The sequence below is a fragment of the Littorina saxatilis genome, unplaced genomic scaffold (assembly GCF_037325665.1).
Source record: "Littorina saxatilis isolate snail1 unplaced genomic scaffold, US_GU_Lsax_2.0 scaffold_572, whole genome shotgun sequence".
Lineage (NCBI taxonomy): Eukaryota > Metazoa > Mollusca > Gastropoda > Littorinimorpha > Littorinidae > Littorina > Littorina saxatilis.
This window is the reverse complement of record NW_027126131.1, coordinates 43939-64496: the sequence shown is the minus strand read 5'-3', so window position 1 is coordinate 64496 and position 20558 is coordinate 43939. Positions and strand designations below refer to the sequence as shown.

Here is a 20558-nt window from a genome sequence, read left to right as displayed (position 1 = left end):
GTGCCTGAAAAACGTACACAAACTGAGATATCAAAAATGTTTCAATTATACACAATTTACCGCTAATACTTAAATTTCTTCTTGACCACATTCCAACAATTCTTTCAATTCTATCAAAAGGTTTTGACCAGTTTTCTTCAATGTCAGAAGCAACAATATCATTCCTAAATATAATACCCAAAATCTTTAACTGTTTTGTCCATTTTATATTACAACATTGTTCTGGGCTGTTCTTCATGGATCCCAACCACATTGCTTCGGTTTTATTTTGATTCAAATTTAAATTTGAAATATACGAGAACTGTTTTACTATCAATAATACTTGTTGCAGGTCGTGTTTGTCTTTGAGAAACAGTGTTACGCCGTCTGCATACATTGCCAGTTTTAACACATATTCCATGTTTCTCTCTCGATCAAATGATGGAAAATTCAGTCCTTTTATGGTCTGATCACTGCGGATTTTAATGGCTAGGAGTTCAAGGCCAAGGACGAAGGCCATCGGAGAAAAATTACACCCCTGACGGATCCCGGTTAGTACGTCGAATTCCTCGGAAATCCAACCCACGTAATTAATACAACTTGTGGTATTATTCATTAATACTTTTACCCAATTTAAAAAAATTCCACCAAAACCAAATTTTTTAAATGCTCAAATCATATATTCCTTTGATATTGAATCAAATGCTCGTGCAAAATCCAGACCAAGGAGAATGCCTGGCTTATTATTACAATTCATAAAATCTGTTACATCATCAATTAATCGAATAATATCACTCGCTTTTCTGCCTTTAATGAAACCAACCTGGTCCTCTGATATAATACCAGAAACAACAGACCCAAGGCGATGTGCCAGACATTTTGCAAATATTTTGTAATCAGTATTAGTGAGAGAAATGGGTCTCCAATGATTTAAATTATTTCGTGATAGATCCTTTCCTTTGTGAATTAAGGATATCACCGCCTTTTTTGTGTAGGAGACATCTCTCCAGCTTGAAAAGATGCGCTTAAGGAGGCAAACACCAAATCCTTCACTTTAGACCAACATTTTTTCATGAAACTGGCTGTGACGCCGTCCAAGCCCGGCGCTGAGCCGTTTCTTAATGATTGAAGGGCTTTACCAATTTCTTCAATTGTAATATCTTTTTCCAACTCATTCGTCTGGTCCTCTTTTAATTGTGGAACATTTAATTGGGATAACTCACTTCGTTTCATCAAAACACATTTTTGTACTAAACATTTTTCGAAAAAAATTGGTTTGCGCTTGCATTATTTCTTGTTGTGATGTAAAAATGTTTCCATTATCGTCACACAATCTATCCATTACTTTAACATTTGCCCTTGTTTTTTCCAAATTCAAAAAGTATCGGGTATTTTTTTCCCCTTCTGCAATACATTTTTTATAAATAAGTACAATATTTTGATATGTCTTTCAATCGTGACATCCATTGCAATAAAAACAGTAACCTCATAAACCGTCTCTGTGCAAAACACTATAATTAAAGAAACGAATAGCTGATTGCAAGAAAAAAAGTTGCAATTTTTAACAACTACAAGTGCGATATTCATCTTTTTTTCTGTTTAAACTAGTAAAAAAAATCAGCAAACAGTTCAGCATTTCCTGGCAGATACCTATATACATATCATAAAACAAGGAGAAGGAAATAGGATATGATGACTTTGCATGCAAAATAAATGTGGACAATTTGTTTTCTGGCTGGTTGGTTAATTCGTTGATGTATTATATTCCTTGGGAGAGACTTACACCTCAGGTGTCTGTTTGTTGTTAGGTGCACTGTCATTTCCAGTGGGGAGGCGTGACATGGGCGTTTAAGAGATATACCGATTCCGATGTAAGCCAAGACTGGGTGACGTACAAGCAGGGCTTTGGGGATCCCAGTGCTGGAGCCTTTTTCGTCGGACTTGATAATCTGCACCACCTGACCAACCAAGCGTCCTACGAATTCCAGATTTGGATAGACTCATACCAAGGTAGCGGGGGTTCGATGTCTTACAACTTGACCATCGGGCCGGAATCCACATCCTATGTCGTCGCCTTTGACAGCCTCAACCCAGACAACAAAATGGATAACTGGTTTGCAGAGTCGCCCCCCGTTAAGTTTAGTTCGCCTGGGCACGACACAAACAACTGTTACAGTCAAAAAGGAAAAGCAGGCTGGTACGGACGTAACTGTACCGGCTACGGTATGTTGTCCAATGGTAATTTCTACTGGTCACAGTCTGGTTCAGAAGTAAGGGTGCACACCATGTATTTCATGTTAGTGCGTCAGTCACAGTACTACAATTAAGAGAATATAAGTTCGGAAATAATGGCAAAAGAAAGTTTGAGAGTTGAATCCGCGGAATCCACGTAAATCAGGTACGTTAACCAGATGGTTGGTTGGTGGTTGTTTGTTAAAGTCCCTTCAACCGATATGGCCTTGTGGTAACAATGCAAGTTCGTTTTCTTTCTCAAGATCAACTAGATTACTGGGGTAATCGTTTATGTCGCAAGCACAGCTGCACATGTGCCTTTAAAGTTTCAATATTTTCTATACGATACATGTTTTCATTCTCAGTGAAAGACATACATGTTCAGGGTTTAACCTGGGAGAAAAAGGCAATGGGACATTTGTCCCCTTCAACCAAATTCCGATGGGACATAGTCGAAGGCAAGAAGCGCCAAAGAGGCCTGTATGCGTTTTGACTAAAGATGCAAAATGGCACAATATGGTGCCATCTGAGAATTAGCCGCTATATCGTGTTATCTCTGTATGTGTGTGTGTGTGTGTGTGTGTGTGTGTGTGTGTCTGTGTGCGCGTGCGTGCGTGCGTGCGTGCGTGCGTGTGTGTGTGTGTGTATGTGTGTGTGTGTGTGAGTGTGTGTGAAATTCGATGTAAAGTGTATATTTGGTGGCGCAGTGGTACGTAATCTCAATGCGCCCTTTGACGCACTGACAGGAATTGTGATGGGACATTTTCAGATTTAATGCGCCAATGGCGCAGGGCGCACAAGTAAATGAAACCCTGCATGTTATTTAGATATGTCATTATATACATGTGTAGATTAGCTCACAGCAGGAAGGATATGGTGTTTGAATTTACTCGGCATTTGCTTTCGTTGTATTTCTGTGTATTGACATTTTCATTGTACGTTTTATTTTTCTTCACACTGGCATAGTCACAAGTATGTTCACTCTTTCTCTCTCCCCCCTCTCGCTCGGTGACTGCGAGTTCTCTGATCGGTTAATGTTTATTCTTTTACTGTTCACACAAGAGGAGTTAAGATATGAATTCGGGTACACAATAAATTTTCATAACCTTTGTAATAAATAAAAGAAGTTAAGATGGCAGCTAATTGCCCGGACTTTGCCCCCTTGTACACTGTTCGCAGTGATTTGGAGTTTTAGGATTTGGCTTGTCCTGCCTCTTCCGAGAGTATTTTATACACTTCTTTTTGAACACAGAAAAGGATGCCCCTTTTAGTTAGATGATCGATTTTTGATAATGATTGAGAAAGGAGAATTGTTGAGGTTTGCAGGCAACTAATGAAGTTTGAGGCAGGAAGTGGTTTTCACCCTCCTTTTCTTTTCTTTCTTCAACTTTATTGTGTTATTGTTGCGCGTGTCATATCCTACTTCTGCACACACACACACACACACACACACACACACACACACACACACACACACACACACACACACACACACACATACACATACACACACAGACACTCTCTCTATCTTTTCTTTAGCTTTCCTTTCCTCGATATTCCTTTCATTCGTATATTCGATATGTAATTAATTATTTCAGTAGAATGTAGACTTTATGTGAATCATCTATAAACGGAAGTGTGAATGTACAAAGTTTGTAACCGATTTGTGCAGACGGTTTTTATTGTGGCAATGGCCGTTAGGGCTTTGAGCACGAGTTGTTTTTGTGGGGTTTTATGGGCATGGATATGCCGTTTAATATTAGCGTTTATGATACGTTTTGATTGTTTTTTGTCTGTGTTAAAGAGAAAGAAGGAGTATTGTGTGTGTACATAATTGCTCCTTGAGAGACAGCTGAAGTTTTGAAGTTCGTCTGCGTTTTTGTCTGCCTATGAGTGTATGGGATCGACGGATACATTGTAAGGTTTGATGTTTGATAACATATGTTTGTACAGCATTTTTCATGAGGAGTTTTTTGTATATTTTTTAGGGAGTTTAGTTTCAGTTTGTAAGGATGCCCTCCACCCCCCTCCTTTTTCTTCCCGTGCTGCCACGGCGGCACTTGCATTGGTTCTGCTAGTTATGACGTAGTTCCAGGTCCCGTTGAGTATAAACGCCAGTGTCTTCATGAGGCCAGGAGGGGCTTTAGCATATAAACACTTCATGTCCCTAATAGGCTCTTGTTCCTGTGAGGACGTAAAACTTAAGTAACCAACCGAGGCCAGGGGTTTCTATTACAAACAGGCAAATTGGGACAGCTTCCGTGCGGAGCTCGAGGGTGTCAGGGAGAAAACTCTCCTTACGGACGACATCGAAGCCTCTTACAATAACATTATAAGATGTTTGATGGGTTGTTGACAGACCAGCTTTTTTGTCTGTCCGAGGGGGAGCATATCGTCTTTTGTTTCATATTTATTGACCAAGGCCGAAGGCCGCGGTCAATAAATATGAAACAAAAGTCGATATGCCCCCCCGAGGACCGACAAAAAAGCTGGTCTGTCAACAAACCATCAAACATCGTTTTTGTCATCATTTTGGTAGTGAGAAAACAAGTGCACAATCAACCCAGGGAGCCATGCTTTGAAACACGGGTACCGTGCGGATAACCACACGGGTCCCGGTTTGATAACCACTGGCAATCAAAGATGGCGTGTGAAAGCAACTTTCTGTGTTTTTGAGTTCATTAAATGAGTTGGGAAGAATATGTCAGGTTTGAAGATGCACATTTATATAGGTTCATCTCGGTATTTCACCCCCTCGGCTTTCTGTTGTAAATATTAAGCTGAGCACGGTGATCGAATGTGGAAGCTACGTTTGGTCAAAGGTCACAGAAGATTTGCGTCGTGCAGCGAAGGAAAGAATCGCGATCTTGTTTCCGACTCGGTACCTCTTTGTTCGAGTCATTAGACCTGTCATTCTGCTTGCTCGGCTTTGTTAGATGTTTGCATATCGTGTTGCTATTTTCTTTGCTTTTATTATTGTTTCTTACTTGTGCTTCGTTTATCGATCGATACAACGTCTTGTGCACGGATCAAAATGTGTGTGTCAGGTGTCGTTTTACTTGAACTTCTGTGTATCGAAACACAGATACACGCACTCCGTGACTTTGTAAGAAGACATAACATATCGGTAGGTTTCATTTGTTTGTGACGAATTTATTGAAGTAGTTTTGTTTTTGTGTTTACTTTTGCCAGTTTGCCAGTTGGTTTTTGGAACTTTGCAAAGCAGTGTCTTGTCGTCTGTTTAGGTCTGGGGAAACGCCAATGAAAAGAGCCGAAAAATCCTCGAGCGTTTCTATTGGGTTTGCTTTTGATTATCCATGTAATAGGGCTTCCTGCAACTATGGTAACCGGGGATTTATTCCCCGGGGAACATGAGATTTATTTCCCAGGTGCTTGTGAATGAAAACTCGTGAAAATGATGACAATACCCGCTATTACGAGCTAGTCGTGTGACAGAGAGTTTTCTTGCACACGAGACTGTAGATGTTTCACGACGGCTTTAGCCGGAGTGAAACAGCAGCAGTCGAGTGTGCAAGAAAACTCTCTGTCACACGACTAGCTCGTAATGGCGATTATGTCTCACAGCATAGGCATAGAGAGATATAAATGAGTTTTTGGGGACGAAATAACAGGCACAAAACCAGACTGACAACACAATTGCCTTTTCACACATACCGTACACACGCATGCGCGCAGAAGATAGATCCAATTCGTTTCGTGTCTTTTTCTGGTTGAATGCATTTAACAAAGTATCAACCAACGTTTCTGAATCTTTCAATGAAAAAATAAACTTTTTTTTAACCAAACAGCACAAACCAACGAAAGCTAAACACACAAACACACGCGCGCACTAACACAGATTGAATGCAAAGCGCGAACGAACACGGAGAATTTTTGTAGGTCAGGTCGTGGGAAAGTCCACCCGAAATGTTCCACGGGGAACTGGTTGTGTTTGGATTGTTCTTTTTCTCACAGTGATGTTGATGTTGTTTACAGTGCAGTTTTGAAAGAATATTTTCTGAATTTGGGGCACACTTTCGTCTTTCGGTTCGTTTATCTTGTCGAAGTAACATTCGAGTGTTTCTAAATCCAAACCTTCCATCACCGCTGGTGCAGATTAGACCTGCCTGACTGTCTGCGTGCGTGTTAGAGCTGAAGACGAAGCCTCAATCGCCAAAGCGTCACCCATCTGTAGGTTCTGAGCATCGGATGTACGTTGATACGTGGTAAGATCCGCACGGAACTGTCTATGCAACTTTTCCAAGTCACAGGTGTAAGGTTCGATCTTTTCTTTGCAATTTCGTCCTCTGTGTACGTAGCAAAGCGTTTCACCATTTTCGGTTTTCGTTGCAGACGACGATAGTGAAAGTAGTACCTATTGTTTTGTTTTGACCTTTCGTATTCAGGGTTCTTCATTGAAGCTTGGTAAAGGGACCGTGTCGTGTAAGTGGAAAGTTGAGGAAGCTTTTGAAAACAGAAATTGAATGAAGAAGAAAATGTGGCTTTCAGTTATGTACAGGAGAACGGGGTTGGTGTTATTCTTTTACCGTCAAACACTTAGTACACAGATAAAACGTGATTGACTGACCAAGGCCTGTTGGCACACTATTCAGAATGCACAACAAAATGTAACAACGCTTTGATACCCATTTTTCTACGTTCGTGATCACTTGAAATGAATACTGAAAACATAAGTGTTTAAGGTAGTGACTGAATGTATGTAAAGGTAAAAATTTTCAGAAATAAATGCATAAAAGCGTGTAACATACAATCTTGCACACGTTTGCTTTAGTAGTGGCAAAGAAGGAATGCGTGTGACATACGTCAATGTATACTCACTGCTGCCAATAATCACATTCCGCTTAAATCAGTAAATCCTAACCGTAAGGCCAAAAGGAATGAGTGGTGGAATGCAGACTGTGACGAAGCCTTGGCAAACAAGCGATATCACATTAGGACATATCTCAGGCACCGTTCAGACGCTAACTTCACGAATATGAAGTCAGCTGAAATAAAATTTAACCAGATCACCGCTAAGGCTAAACTTCAAAACTGGGAAAATTTTGTCCACAAAGAAATTAGAGATTATAAAGACTGTGGCAAAATCTGGAAGAAAATCCGCAGATTTAAATGTACATTAACAGAACTAAAGAAAAGCCACTACTATCGGGCGATAAATTGACCACAACTGACTCTGAAAAGGCAAACCTATTAGCAGCTACCTTTGCCAAAAATAGTCAATCAAAATCCCAAGACACTGAACGACTCAATTATAGGTTAGATCAGGAGAAGGGTTTCACATACCCCCCAGATGACAACCAGTTGCCTATAAACTGTATGTTTAAAGCAAAAGAAGTCCAAAACGCCATCTCTTCTGCGAAAGACCCCAAAAAATCCACAGGTTTAGACCCAATATCATATCACATGATAAAACATTTGCCACCTAACTTTGTTGAGGTGGTCACTCAGTTTTTCAATATATGCTGGTTAAAGGATATTATCCCTGAAGCGTGGTCAAACTCACAGGTAGTAGCAGTATTGAAGAGCGGACAACCGGGCAATCTACCCGGCAGTTACCGCCCCATATCACTCAGCAAGATCTTCGAGCGTGTGGTGAACCAGAGGCTGGAGTTCCACCTCAATAAACACAATACCATCCCTACATGCCAGGCAGGTTTCAGGCAAGGTCGTTCGTGTGCGGACCACATTGTGCACGTCACTGAAAAAATCAAAAAGACCTTGCACATAGTAATAATTCTCTTCTTGGAACCTTCTTTAATATTAAATCTGCGTACGACAGCGTCTGGCATGCTCGTCTACTCCTAAAACTCGGCAGAATTAGTGTCTCTGGCCACACGTACCAATTCATCAAAAACTTCATTAGTAATCGCAAGATGTCTGTCCGAGTGGGCTCTTCGGTGTCCGAAACCCATGTGCTGGACATGGGGGTTCCCCAGGGCAGTATCATCGCGCCAAACTTATTCAGCATCATGCTCTATGACATTACTTCTGTTGAGGTTGACGGTGCCAGTGTACTTCTGTATGCGGACGACCTCGCCTTAATAGACACTAATAGACCACGCCATAACAGAGTTACCAACACTGTTGACTTATCTTCTTACCAAACTAAAATCGACAATCTCTGTCAATATATGTACACCAACGGCTTCCAACTAGCCTCAAATAAAACAGTCTTTCTTGTTGTCTCCCGTAGACAACTGTACAGGAACTGTAGTATAAAGATAGGTTGTGATATTATCAAACCGAGCTCAGAAGCTAAGTTCCTCGGCGTTATCATTGATACTCGACTTAACTGGACCAGTCATATCGAACATCTGATCAATAAGGCCAACAAGGATCTATATATCATACGCTACCTGGCGTCCCAATCCTGAGCCAGAGGACGCAAGTGTGTCACAGAGGTAGTGCGGGCATTAATTCGCTCCTGCCTCTTGTACGGGTGCGAAACTTGCTTTGCGACGCGCCCGGCGCTCATGAAAAAAATGGCTATTATAGAGTGCAGGGCGCTCAAGATAGCTCTGGGATTCTCCCAACAAGCGAGTAAGAGTCGAGTCTACAGCGAGTGTGGGTGGCTGCCCCTTGTAGATGAGATAAAACTCCGTTCAGCTCAGTATGCTGTCAGAGCCCACGCGGTAGAGAACTCTGCCTGCGAGGTCCTGACTGACTTTTTTCCTCTTATGAGGCCAACAGCAAAAATAGCACTCAACTCTTGGCTAAAACGCTACCCTTATCCGACACAGTAAACAGCATTCTAGCCGATAGCGGGGTGAAGGTCAGTGAGCTGGCCAGGGTAGCCCCGCCCTCCTACCCGCCCTGGCTTGAGGAAACCCCATCTATTATATAGGACAGTGAAGATAATACTACCAAAAAATGTAACCCCGTCTACCTAGCTACTGTTACAAAAAAAAAAAAAAAAAAAATTCTCAGAGCATTTAACAGTCTTCACTGACGGATCCAAATTTGCAGACGGCAGCGTTGGCTGCGCCTTTGTGATCCCAGATCTCAAAATCTCAAGGACATATACTCTTATTAAAGATATCTCTATATTCTCAGCCGAGCTATTTGCTTTGCTCATGGCATGCACTTTTATAAATGACCTCCCAGTCACACCGCGTGCGGGTTTTTTTTGCTTTGATTCGCGCTCTTCACAACAAGCTCTGCATCGAAACACATCAAATCGGGCAGAGCTACAAAGAGAAATCCTCTTTACATGTCATCAGTTAATTGCATCCGGCACATCAGTATCGTTTCTCTGGGTCCCCTCTCACGTAGGGGTCCGGGGAAATTAACTGGCGGATGTCGCCACCAAAGAAGCGGCAGAATCTAGCCCTGCTAATACCAACATCGGCTACTCAGTAACCGAGTTCTACAGTAAAATTCGTAAACTCATTCGAAGTCAGAATGTAACATCTCTGCCCTATTAACCCATTGATATGAACGATCTACACCCCGATCTCCCAACACACCTCCTCACTACTTTCAGACGCCTCCGTGCCCGCGGCTGCCGCTTCCATATCTTTAAAAAGTCCTGCCATTGTGGAGAACCCTATTCATTCCAACACATTTTCGCTCCATGCACTACAAATAGCATTACCTTTAAAACTTTATATGACCATACGCAGCTCTATGGTCTGAGTCCCCAGGATTATTTGCGCAATAGTAGTTCTCTAGGCTGGTCACACAGCTTGCTGCTGTGCCGATTGGTCAGGGACTCGGACATGGGGATATGGGTATAACTCTAAGCCCAGATTATCACCTCAGCGTGTCTTAGTTTGAGGTCGAGTGGCTCCCGCCATCCCTCCTGATTCTAGCGACTACCCTCTAGATAACGACTACTTAACTTTAGTGTCTCTCCCCTAGTCCTGGAATACCTTTCTTAAAGATATAAAGAGAGATCTTGTATACCTCTAGGCTCAAAGCAGAGCACGTTCGACTCGTCAGTTACCATTGACCCCACGGTGCAGAGGAGAGAGGTGAGGCTTCCTGCCCCTTTTTGTGGCTGTGGTTGCCCCCCCCCCCCTCCCTTTGGTCCCCGGCACTACTCTAGTTATCAAGAGACTGCCTCCTGTATGGAGGCACAAGGTCAGAGACTGCGGTCTCTCTCCCATCACTTATTGCTATGACATTCCTGCCTTTTATAAGGTTCGGCTGGTGACTTATGTCCCTCCCCCCACCCACCTACATATTCTTCTTTAATATGCTCCGGCGGAGCATGCACTAGCAGCAAAGCATCATAGCTTATAAATTACAAATCATATTACGGAGGCGAACTGTACATATTTCTTTACCGCGGCCTTTGTGGCTTACATCTTAATCTTAAAGAAGTTTTGAGATTTATTGTTCGTGTTCTTCTTACTTGCTCATCTATTTGTTTTTATTGGTGATCCTAAAAGGTTCTACCTTTTAACTCGTTTTGAATAAAAATCATTTTAGAAACCCGTTATTCAGGATATAGAATACAGACTTATAATTCTTACTAAGAAACATCTTAACTACTTTTCATTTTTACGAATTCCACAGAGCATCATCATCTCAATCTCACCCCCATTTTGTTTTTGTTTTTTGTTAAAGCGGACAAACACTCAAGTCCTTAATGACAAAAAACCGTAGGACTTTTAATACCAATTTTACTACTACTACACCCTGTATGTTCTTGGTTTCCTTAGCGTTACCATAACAGTTTTTATATGGCTAAGAAATTAGCTCTTAAATACTCAATCCTGTTTGAATGGCTTTTGCTTCGAAAGGTGGTTCGCGTGTTTTGGCACTCGGTTACATTTGGCGCTAGCAAGCAGGGATAGGACTCGACATGATATGTTCAGGAATGGCGTTATGGCCACTGATTCATTTTCGTGCTGTTCGCATTCCACATTATTAAATTCCATATTAAATTTTTAATTTTTTAAAAATTTTTTAAATCAACTTTAAGGTGGCAGTACTACCTGGGATTATGAAAAAAAATCTATTTTCCATTCCATAATGTGTTATTTTAATACAGAAATGCCTCAATATTGTCAAACATTTTGAATTTGTTGTCGTAATTAGTGCCAATATCGTATTTCTACACAGTTGATGTGTCAATTTTGACATTTTCATTTTGACGCGTAAAACAAGTTTGCGTTTTCCTGTGATGTTTTTTTAAGTATTATACAGTGTTGACATGTTGCACAGTTATGTTTCAAAACATTCTGGCGTTCATTGTGTTTGAATTTCTAAAAAAACAACCACACTGTGGAGCTGTGTGCCATACATCAATAAACCAATTTCTGTACACTATGATTATTGTTCCTTAACATTGAATGTATGATTTAATTTTTGACCAAAGTTTTACTGAAATTGGATGATATATATATATACCACCAACATAATGCAACCCCTCCCCAGGTAGAACGGTCAACCGCCCTTCACAACTTAGTTGGGAATTCACAGGAATTCTTCAGGCGAAAAGAGCATACTTCCGGAACTTCCGCCTGCCACAACTTCCGGTCTGGAAGCTGACGCCATTGATCGACGAAACTGACAAGAGATCATTGTCAATACGCATTGGCTATTTCTACATGCCTGGTGTCAGTGTAAGTGATGTTCTCTGTAGATGTGACTTTTTCATGTTCATGTTACAAGATGGCGGTATACCTTCTTTGCTACTGGTTTAATGGAGTTAATGAAGCAGCAGCAACACGATAAATATTGATTAAAAAAAATAAAAATTTTTTTCGCGTGAACGTGAAGAAAATTGAGAAAAAATCTACCGCAAATAAACAACAAAAACCAAATCAAAAACAACAAAAACAACAACAACGGACGACGCAATTAAAATAACCAAATAAAATGCAAACAAACAGTATTAAAATATACAAATTAACTATAAAGAACATAAAATAAAAAACATAACATCCATGTTAACTACTTATTCACACACACACACACACACACACACACACACCGCACACGCACGCACTCACGCACAAACACATACACACACATACAGTACATAAATACACACACACACACACGCACACACACACACACACCTCTCTTATAATGAAAATGGAGAAAAAACAACTACCGCATATAACAACAACAACAACGGACGATGTGCAATTAAAATGACATACATAAATGCAAGCACACTTTATATATACAAATAAACTATGAAGAAAAGACAAAAACATAACATCCATGTTAACTACTTATCACTCACACACACACACACACACACACACACACACACACACATACACACACACACACACACACACACCCCTCCCACATACACACACATACACACACACACATACACCCCCCCCCACACACACACGCACACACCCCCACACACACATACACATACACACGCACACACACACAAACTCCCCCCCCCCACACACACACCTTTTATGATGTAATACAGGTCTGTAGACATGAGAGATCGATATAATGTACACTTGGTTTTATTTGGATTATTTTTAATTCTCTGTACCACTGTTATTTCCTTACAGTGTAGAATTGATTATTTTTTGAAGACTTCAAGACAGCAACTCGATGATAGCATCGAAGTACTGTGGAGAAAGCGGTGTTGGTTATGAGCTTGAGTCAAAAATCAGTAGCTCCTGGAACAAATTACTTGATAAACACAAATATACATGAAATAAAAGAGACACATTTCATCTCCTCTAGGTGCCAGGCTGAATTTTTGAAAAACGCCAATGGTCGCATCATATCGTCTTATTTCGTTTCGCTTTTAACCTCGGAGATAAAAGGAGAGACGTCTCGGTTTGTTTATACACTGTGGTTTCTAATTAGGAATGGTGCTAAAGTCGGGACAATGTGAGTGCGGTTCATTTTATTTATTTTATGCAATTTATATCGCGCACATATCTCAACCACGGATTCAAGGCGCAGGGATTTATTTATGCCGTGTGAGATGGAATTTTTTACACAATATATCACGCATTCACATCGGCCAGCAAACCTCAAGCCTATTAGGGCGAGCATTCACCTTTCACGGCCTATTATTCCAAGTCACACGGGTATTTGGTGGACATTTTTTATCTATGCCTATACAATTTTGCCAGGAAAGACCCTTTTGTCAATCGTGGGATCTTTAACGTGCACACCCCAATGTAGTGTACACGAAGGGACCTCGGTTTTTCGTCTCATCCAAAAGACTGGCACTTGAACCCACCACCTAGGTTAGGAAAAGGGGGGGGAGAAAATTGCTAACGCCCTGACCCTGGGTCGAACTCGCAACCTCTCGCTTCCGAGGCAAGTGCGTTTACCACTCGGCCACCCAGAGGAGCACGTTCAACAAACATGCCCACACCTGGAGACAGCACGCCAGCACTACTGGCCAGAAGACACCAGCCTGGGCACCAAGCTCTGGGGACCCGCTGCCGATCTGCGGACTTAAACGCAGAAGAAGAAGAAGAAGAAGAAGAAGAAGAAGAAGAAGAAGAAGAAGAAGAAGAAGAAGAAGAAGAAGAAGAATGAAGAAGAAGAAGAAGAAGAAGAAGAAGAAGAAGAAGAAGAAGTCGCGCATCGGGACTGTGACGAATGGAATTCGTGTATCGACTCCCTCTCTCATATTAATCGAGACTTCACTAGTTGCGTACACAAAACGAGGTTAAATGACCGAGACTACGTCATGACGACACTGTATACATATGACGTCAACGCTCGTGCCATTAGTCCAAAACTAGTGCAGCGTACAAGACAAGAATTTGTTTATCTTCATGGAAAGAAATTTAAAGAAGAGAGCAAAAGGAAACAGCGTGCATTGGTATTAATTCGTGAATATGAACTGTACATATATTCAGTTGAGGTTGCTAGGATGCAATGCTCTGACCGTTTCATTGACTCCAAGATGGCAGCAATCAACGAAGCCACGTAGATTGCACTAGCATATGTTTCACCTTCCGTGGACGGATTTCCACATTTTTGCGATCTCCAAAGGTCCACTAACCGCAGGTAAAACACGCTAATACATTTTAACATTATTGATTCACAGGAAAACACAGGTATTGTTCATTTTCCATGTGTTTGTGTCAGTCTGTGAACTCTTGTTTCTGTGTTTGTTTTAGAGAAACAAATTGAATGATATCGATGGAAATCATACTTGATAATAACAGATATTGCACGTGTGTGTTGCAGAAGGTGCAAGTGTACAGGGGTGTACAATGCTTGTGTAAATGATGTCGTGTGAACACTGTGGGAAGGGCAACGTCAGCGGTAACCACGGAAGGAACCACCAACGTCCCCAAGTGTCACCCAGATCGAGTTTAGGCCAAAAAAAATAATAGGTGTGGTTACGGTAACATAGCCAAAAAAAATAGGGTAGGAAGGTAGGCAAACACTTTTTTTTTTTTTTAACTTTTTTTTCTAATGTGTACAAATTAAACCTACTTGACAGGGAAATAAGTGTGCGATTCGGGCGCTTTCGCTTTCATAGCGTTTTCTGCACTCGTTTTCTTGTGTGTTTTCTTGTGGTTTTTTTTGACAAATGTAATAAAAAGTTATAGGGTCGGCCCCTAAAAATAGGGTAGGTCGGGTTACCGTAACCACACCTATTTTTTTTTTAGGCCTTATCATGATGAGTAGACTACTTTATATTTTGTGAACATTAACACACCATCACGTCTTCATTTGTGTAAACCGAAATACATTTGCAACGAGAAGAAGAAGTACGTTCCGCGCTTCGATATCAAACGTCTACGCAACAAGAAGAAGAAAGACAATGTTGTTACGTGTGTGTGAAATCGCACCAGCGAAATCATAATCTATAAAACTTTCATTTAAAGATTCTAAGAGAAAGGGATTGATGTCTGCAAGAATGATCACGTGCATGTTTTTGAAAGTACAGAATTATTAAATTTCTTATTACTTCTTTGCACTTGTCTCTGTTAAACACTGATCAGCCCTAGAACGAGAAGCAGACGTCACAGGGACAGACTCAAGTCGCGGCTTCCACATTCCTAGCTACTGTCTCGACATGGATAAAATGCCAAAAGTGGGAATTATCTTGCACAATATACAGAGGGGGTTAAGGGAGGGGGGTGGGTGCTGTAGGGCCACAAGATTACACTCTAAACAAAAGTGTTCCACTCCTGAACACCCTTTCTGTAACCACTTCTGAACACCCTTTTAGTAGAACACTTTTGGAACACAAAAAGTGTTCTATACACAAAAAAGTGTTCCAAAAGTGTTCCAAAAGTGTTCCAAAAGTGTTCCAAAAGTGTTCACATCTGAACACTTTTAAGTGTTCACCCTGCTGTAACCACTTCTGAACACATAAAAGTGTTCAGGTCAACACTTTTAGAACACTTTTGGAACACTTTTGGAACACTTTTAGAACACTTTTAGAACACTTTTGGAACACTTTTAGAACACTTTTGGAACACTTTTGGAACACTTGTAGAACACTTTTAGAACACTTTTGGAACACTTTTGGAACACTTTTGGAACACTTTCATCCTGCACTGTCATACAATTCAGAAAGACATTAAAATCAAATTTTGTGAGCAAAGAAGCATTTTTAATTGACAAAAAGAAATGTCTGCAGCAGTCGCAGAACAAACGGGTCTGGGGTAGGAATTGTTGAACACATAATATACCGAGCAACAAAATTCGTCATTGTTTGATTGACAAAATCTTCATCAATTATAGAGTTAGAATTATTAAACTACAAAAGTTTAATGAAGGCATGTTTGACCTTGCTTTTGTGTGATTATTTTGATGCTGTGACTGTTTTAACACACAAGACAAGCAGGTTTATCGTAAAACACATAATGCGCGCTCGCAGCACGTGCAAGTAGAGCAGGAGAAATCTGATATGTGAGATGTGTTCACTAATGCATTAGCAACCAAAAGAGACCATGGCACGCTTGCTGCCAGTCTCACTTTTGAAACAGCCAGGATGCCAAGATTGACACCACCAAAATGCCAGGTCGATTTAAAGCTGGGGGTGATCCAGAAGCGCTGGCATGTGCTTTAAACGTGCATGTGTCAACAGTTTATCACCTTCTGCAATGTTCTGGTGACATTGGAAGCACTGCAGTTATGCAACGCGGTAGATTTTTTCGCATTACCCCAATAAGACAAGATCGCAATTTCCTTCCACAACGTCTTCGACATCGATTCAATTCAGCCGCTGACAATACCAGGAACATCACTGGTAGCAACCAGTGTCCGATCAGTGGCCAGAGAACGCGATGAAGGCTGACTGAGCGAGACCTCCAAAACTTCGTTTTGTCCCGTGTGTTGAAACAATCGCAGCATCAAAATACTCACGCAACAGCTGTGTCAAACATGCCTTCATCAAAATGTTGTGGTTTGATAATTCTAACTCCATAATTGTTCCGAGATTTTGTCAATCAAACATTGCAGAATTTGTTCGCGTTTCTTTTGTTGCTCGGTATATGTTGCTATTAAATAATATGAACGGAGCTCTGGTAAACCCCATCTTGAAAGTTCACACACGAAAGTCCGATAACAAAAACACCCTTCAGAGTTGGGAGGATTCCAGGCCCTTGGTCTTTGGTTTAGTTTTCAACTCGCTGTCCGGAGCATCCTGTTCGAAATAAAAGTGAGTTTTAGAACATGATGCATTTCCAACTCTTAACAGGTTTGTGTAAAACGTTTGTACTTAATTGAGAACACTGAAGTGTAAATCTTAACTAATAGTGGACTTCTTCTTGCTGTCAGCAGATCTCCAACAATCGCAGTTACAGGTAAACTTTTTTTATTCCAGAACGGGCATATGTCACATAACAGAGAACAAATACGTCACGTCCAATTCGCTCTCACCTTCCCAACACACAATGACACTCGCATGCACGCACATGCACACACGACTGAATGTAAAAAGTAATCCCTCTTGAAGCAGGAGTCTGTCCCTAAGAACAAAAAGTAGAATTAAAATAGGTCTTTCGCAAGGATTTCATTAGCGCGTGGCCACTCTGGAAAATGGCACTCTACAAATTGTTTATATAAGGTAAGCAGTAAACCGTACTGCTAATGTGGCGAGGCCTTGAGCACGCCCGTTTTCCTTAACTCGTTCTTAACCTATGTGAACCCAGGGAAAACACCTTGTCAACAATCACTGGAAGCCAAAGATCACTGTCGCAATTAATCGTGAACTCCGATGAGTTTTAGTTTAAAGAAAAGGGTGTCATATTGAATGCACCCTCTAGTAATCCGTTTGTAAAGAAACTACCTAAGTTTTGTTGGTTTGATCTAAATAATGAATTATAAGGAAATCATTTATTATGTAATGTATTCTATATTATAGAATGCATTCTATAACGTCCCGAACTGCCTTCTATGATAAAATGCATTCTATTTACACAAAATACCAAAATGCTTTTTATGATAGAATGCGTTCTTTAACGTCCTGAAATGCATTATAATTTATATGCATAATGTCCCGAAACTACAACAGGCCAGCCCCGCAAAGAAAAGCAGAACTACACACACACACACACACACACACACGCACAGAGAGAGAGAGAGAGAGAGAGAGAGAGAGAGAGAGAGAGAGAGAGAGAGAGAGAGAGAGAGAGAGAGAGAGAGAGAGAGAGAGAGAGAGAGAGAGAGAGAGAGACAGAGAGAGAGAGACAGAGAGAGAGACAGAGACAGAGAGACAGAGACAGAGAGAAAGAGAGAGCTGTGTGTGAGAGTGTTTGTAGATCTGCTTTCGAAGCAGGGACCATACCGAGCTGGCCTGTAGAAGTTTTGTGGCGCTTTATGGAGAATGCATTCTATCATAAGAATGCATTGTTGGACGTTATAGAATGCATTCTATAATAGAATACATTTCTGGGCAAATGACAAGTATGATTGAATGCATTCTATATTATACAATGTTTTCTATTTTATAGAATGCATTCTATAAATATAGAATGTGTTCTATGATATGGAATGCATTCTTTAATATAAAATGCATTCTAATTTCTATCATAATTTTCTAAAATATTTCATTATTTAGATCAAACTAACCAAAACTTACAAACGGATCGCTTTTAACTCACGTGATCTCAAGCTAAACCTACGTGAACCGAAGGAAAACACCTTGTCAGCGACCATTGGAGGCCAGCGATCACTGTCAAAACCAATCATAAACTCCGATGAGAATATTTTCAAAAGAAAAGGGTGTCATATTGAATGCACCCTGCATACACAGTTAGCGGCAATGGCAGATCCAAGCGGATCAGCAGCGTGTTGTCTGTTGGCCATGCTTTGACTAAAGCTGGCCTCAGTGTTTACGGCACTACTCTACCATAACGAATGGAAATTCTGAGTAGACTAAGTTCAGGAAAACATTTTATCATTGCAGGCCTCAGCACTCACTGAACTTAAAAATATGTATATTTTTTCCACCTTTTAAGGAGAAGACTGCAAAATAAGGCAGCATTCTCAAAATGTAACTGCGCTGTATCCCACAGAAAGCTTAAACTTACATGAAGTGCATCCACAAGGTTTCGTCGCATTACTGTTAGCTCCATCTCCAGAAAGTGAACTGCCTCAGCGAAGCAGTATGGTTCCTGCACACACAAGATGCATGTTAAGAAATCAAACACTATTTTACTGAAGTTCCACATCGTAGCAACACTGACAAGTGTTCTGATTCTCATACTTTTGTTTATTGTGAAACTGTGTATCAACATTTAGATTTCTGTCAAATGTGGAAGGAGAGGGGGCTGGCTGTGTGTGTGTGTGTGTGTGTGTGTGTGTGTGTGTGTGTGTGTGTGTGTGTGTGTGTGTGTGTGTGTGTGTGTGTGTCCACATATGAGTTTGGCGACTGTCTGGTGTGTTTTGCACGGAGATATTAATTTTGAAACAGAGTATTTCAGCAAATAGTATAATCAATGATTCCGCAACCGCCGGCACAACTGGCCTAGTGGTAAGGCGTCCGCCCGGTGATCGGGAGGTCGTGGCTTCGAACCCCGGCCGGGTCATACCTAAAACTTTAAAATTGGCAATCTAGTGGCTGCTCCGCCTGGCGTCTGGCATTATGGGGTTAGTGCTAGGACTGGTTGGTCCGGTGTCAGAATAATGTGACTAGGTGAGACATGAAGCCTGTGCTGCGACTTCTGTCTTGTGTGTGGCGCACGTTAAATGTCAAAGCAGCACCGCCCTGATATGGCCCTTCGTAGTCGGCTGGGCGTTAAGCAAACAAACAAACAAAACTTATCAGATCAATATTTCTCTGCAAAACTACACACTATATGCAAATGCAGGACATGCGTACCTTGGTAAACACGTCTGGGTTGCCGTCAGTGCCTCCTGTTCATCCTCAGTGCAATTCAGAAGAAATGTGCGCAGGTTACGCCCACATCGATTCGCCACATGGGCACATCAGCTCAAACGGCTTCCCAGTTTCCTGAAAGTGTGATAGATCTGTGAAATTAAATACAACCAAGCATGCACAGAATTATTCTAAATTGCGCACACAATCAACCTGGCCACTATTATGATGAATGTTGTTCATTAATGTATGCTGTTTTTAGCCTACCGCTTCACTTTATCTAGCGTGCAGATCGTACATCTATGATCTAACCAAAGGAAGAAGAAGAATCCGAACATCTGCAAATGTATTGCTCTGACCACAGGCGGAAGGTATCGTTCACTGGACCACCATTATAATTATAAGGAACCCCTGGACATACAAGTATAACAATAACACAAAACCAAGCACATCAACCAGAATAAAAAATCAACATCAAATTGAAATAGAGTTTATTTACCAACGCAGAACTAATGTAAAAGGTCCACTGATCAGCTGAAACCGTTGCGACAGCAAAATTAGAGAAATTGTCTTCAAACGTCCACAGATACAAGTAACAGGAACATGTTACAACAAAAATACGAGTGACTAAGCTTAGATGAATTAATACAAAATCTCAGCAAGCAACTTACAGATAACAATTGGAAATCCTGAGCCAAATCAACGCAGCGACAACGCAGACAGGTCCACAGATCTAAAAGTGTCAACGTTCTTTTTTGGTCCAGCTGAAGCATGATGGGACAATTAGTAACATTATTAAATTGTAAAAATAAAAATGCTAATACTTACCGCTTATTAGATGTCTCAGATGAAATAAATGTTTGATGAAAAAATATAAGCACAACACGATTAAAAACAAAAACAAAAAAACGTCCCGCAGCGGTCTAGGGGGTATAAACATTATATACTCTAAGCGACGCTAGATCCCGACGAGTCTCCGTAGCTCAATCGGTAGAGCGCTGACATGGCAAGGCGAAGATCTCGGGTTCGAATCTGCTCATGGCCCAAATATTTTTAATGTATTATTTTATTCGGATCATGACTAAAA

General features: G+C 41.0%; 1 long non-coding RNA gene across 2 annotated transcripts; it reads right to left on the bottom strand.

Moving 5' to 3' along the window:
* Positions 1-15735: 15735 nt before the first annotated feature.
* On the bottom strand, positions 15736-20355 carry LOC138954578 (uncharacterized). Of its 2 annotated transcripts, none has more exons than XR_011451899.1 (4): positions 19971-20355; positions 19475-19606; positions 18684-18767; positions 15736-16795 (listed from the first exon to the last, which is right to left on the bottom strand). It is a non-coding gene; the product is annotated as an uncharacterized lncRNA (long non-coding RNA). The 2 variants fall into 2 exon arrangements; XR_011451898.1 differs by having other exon boundaries at positions 20143-20354.
* Positions 20356-20558: the final 203 nt, after the last annotated feature.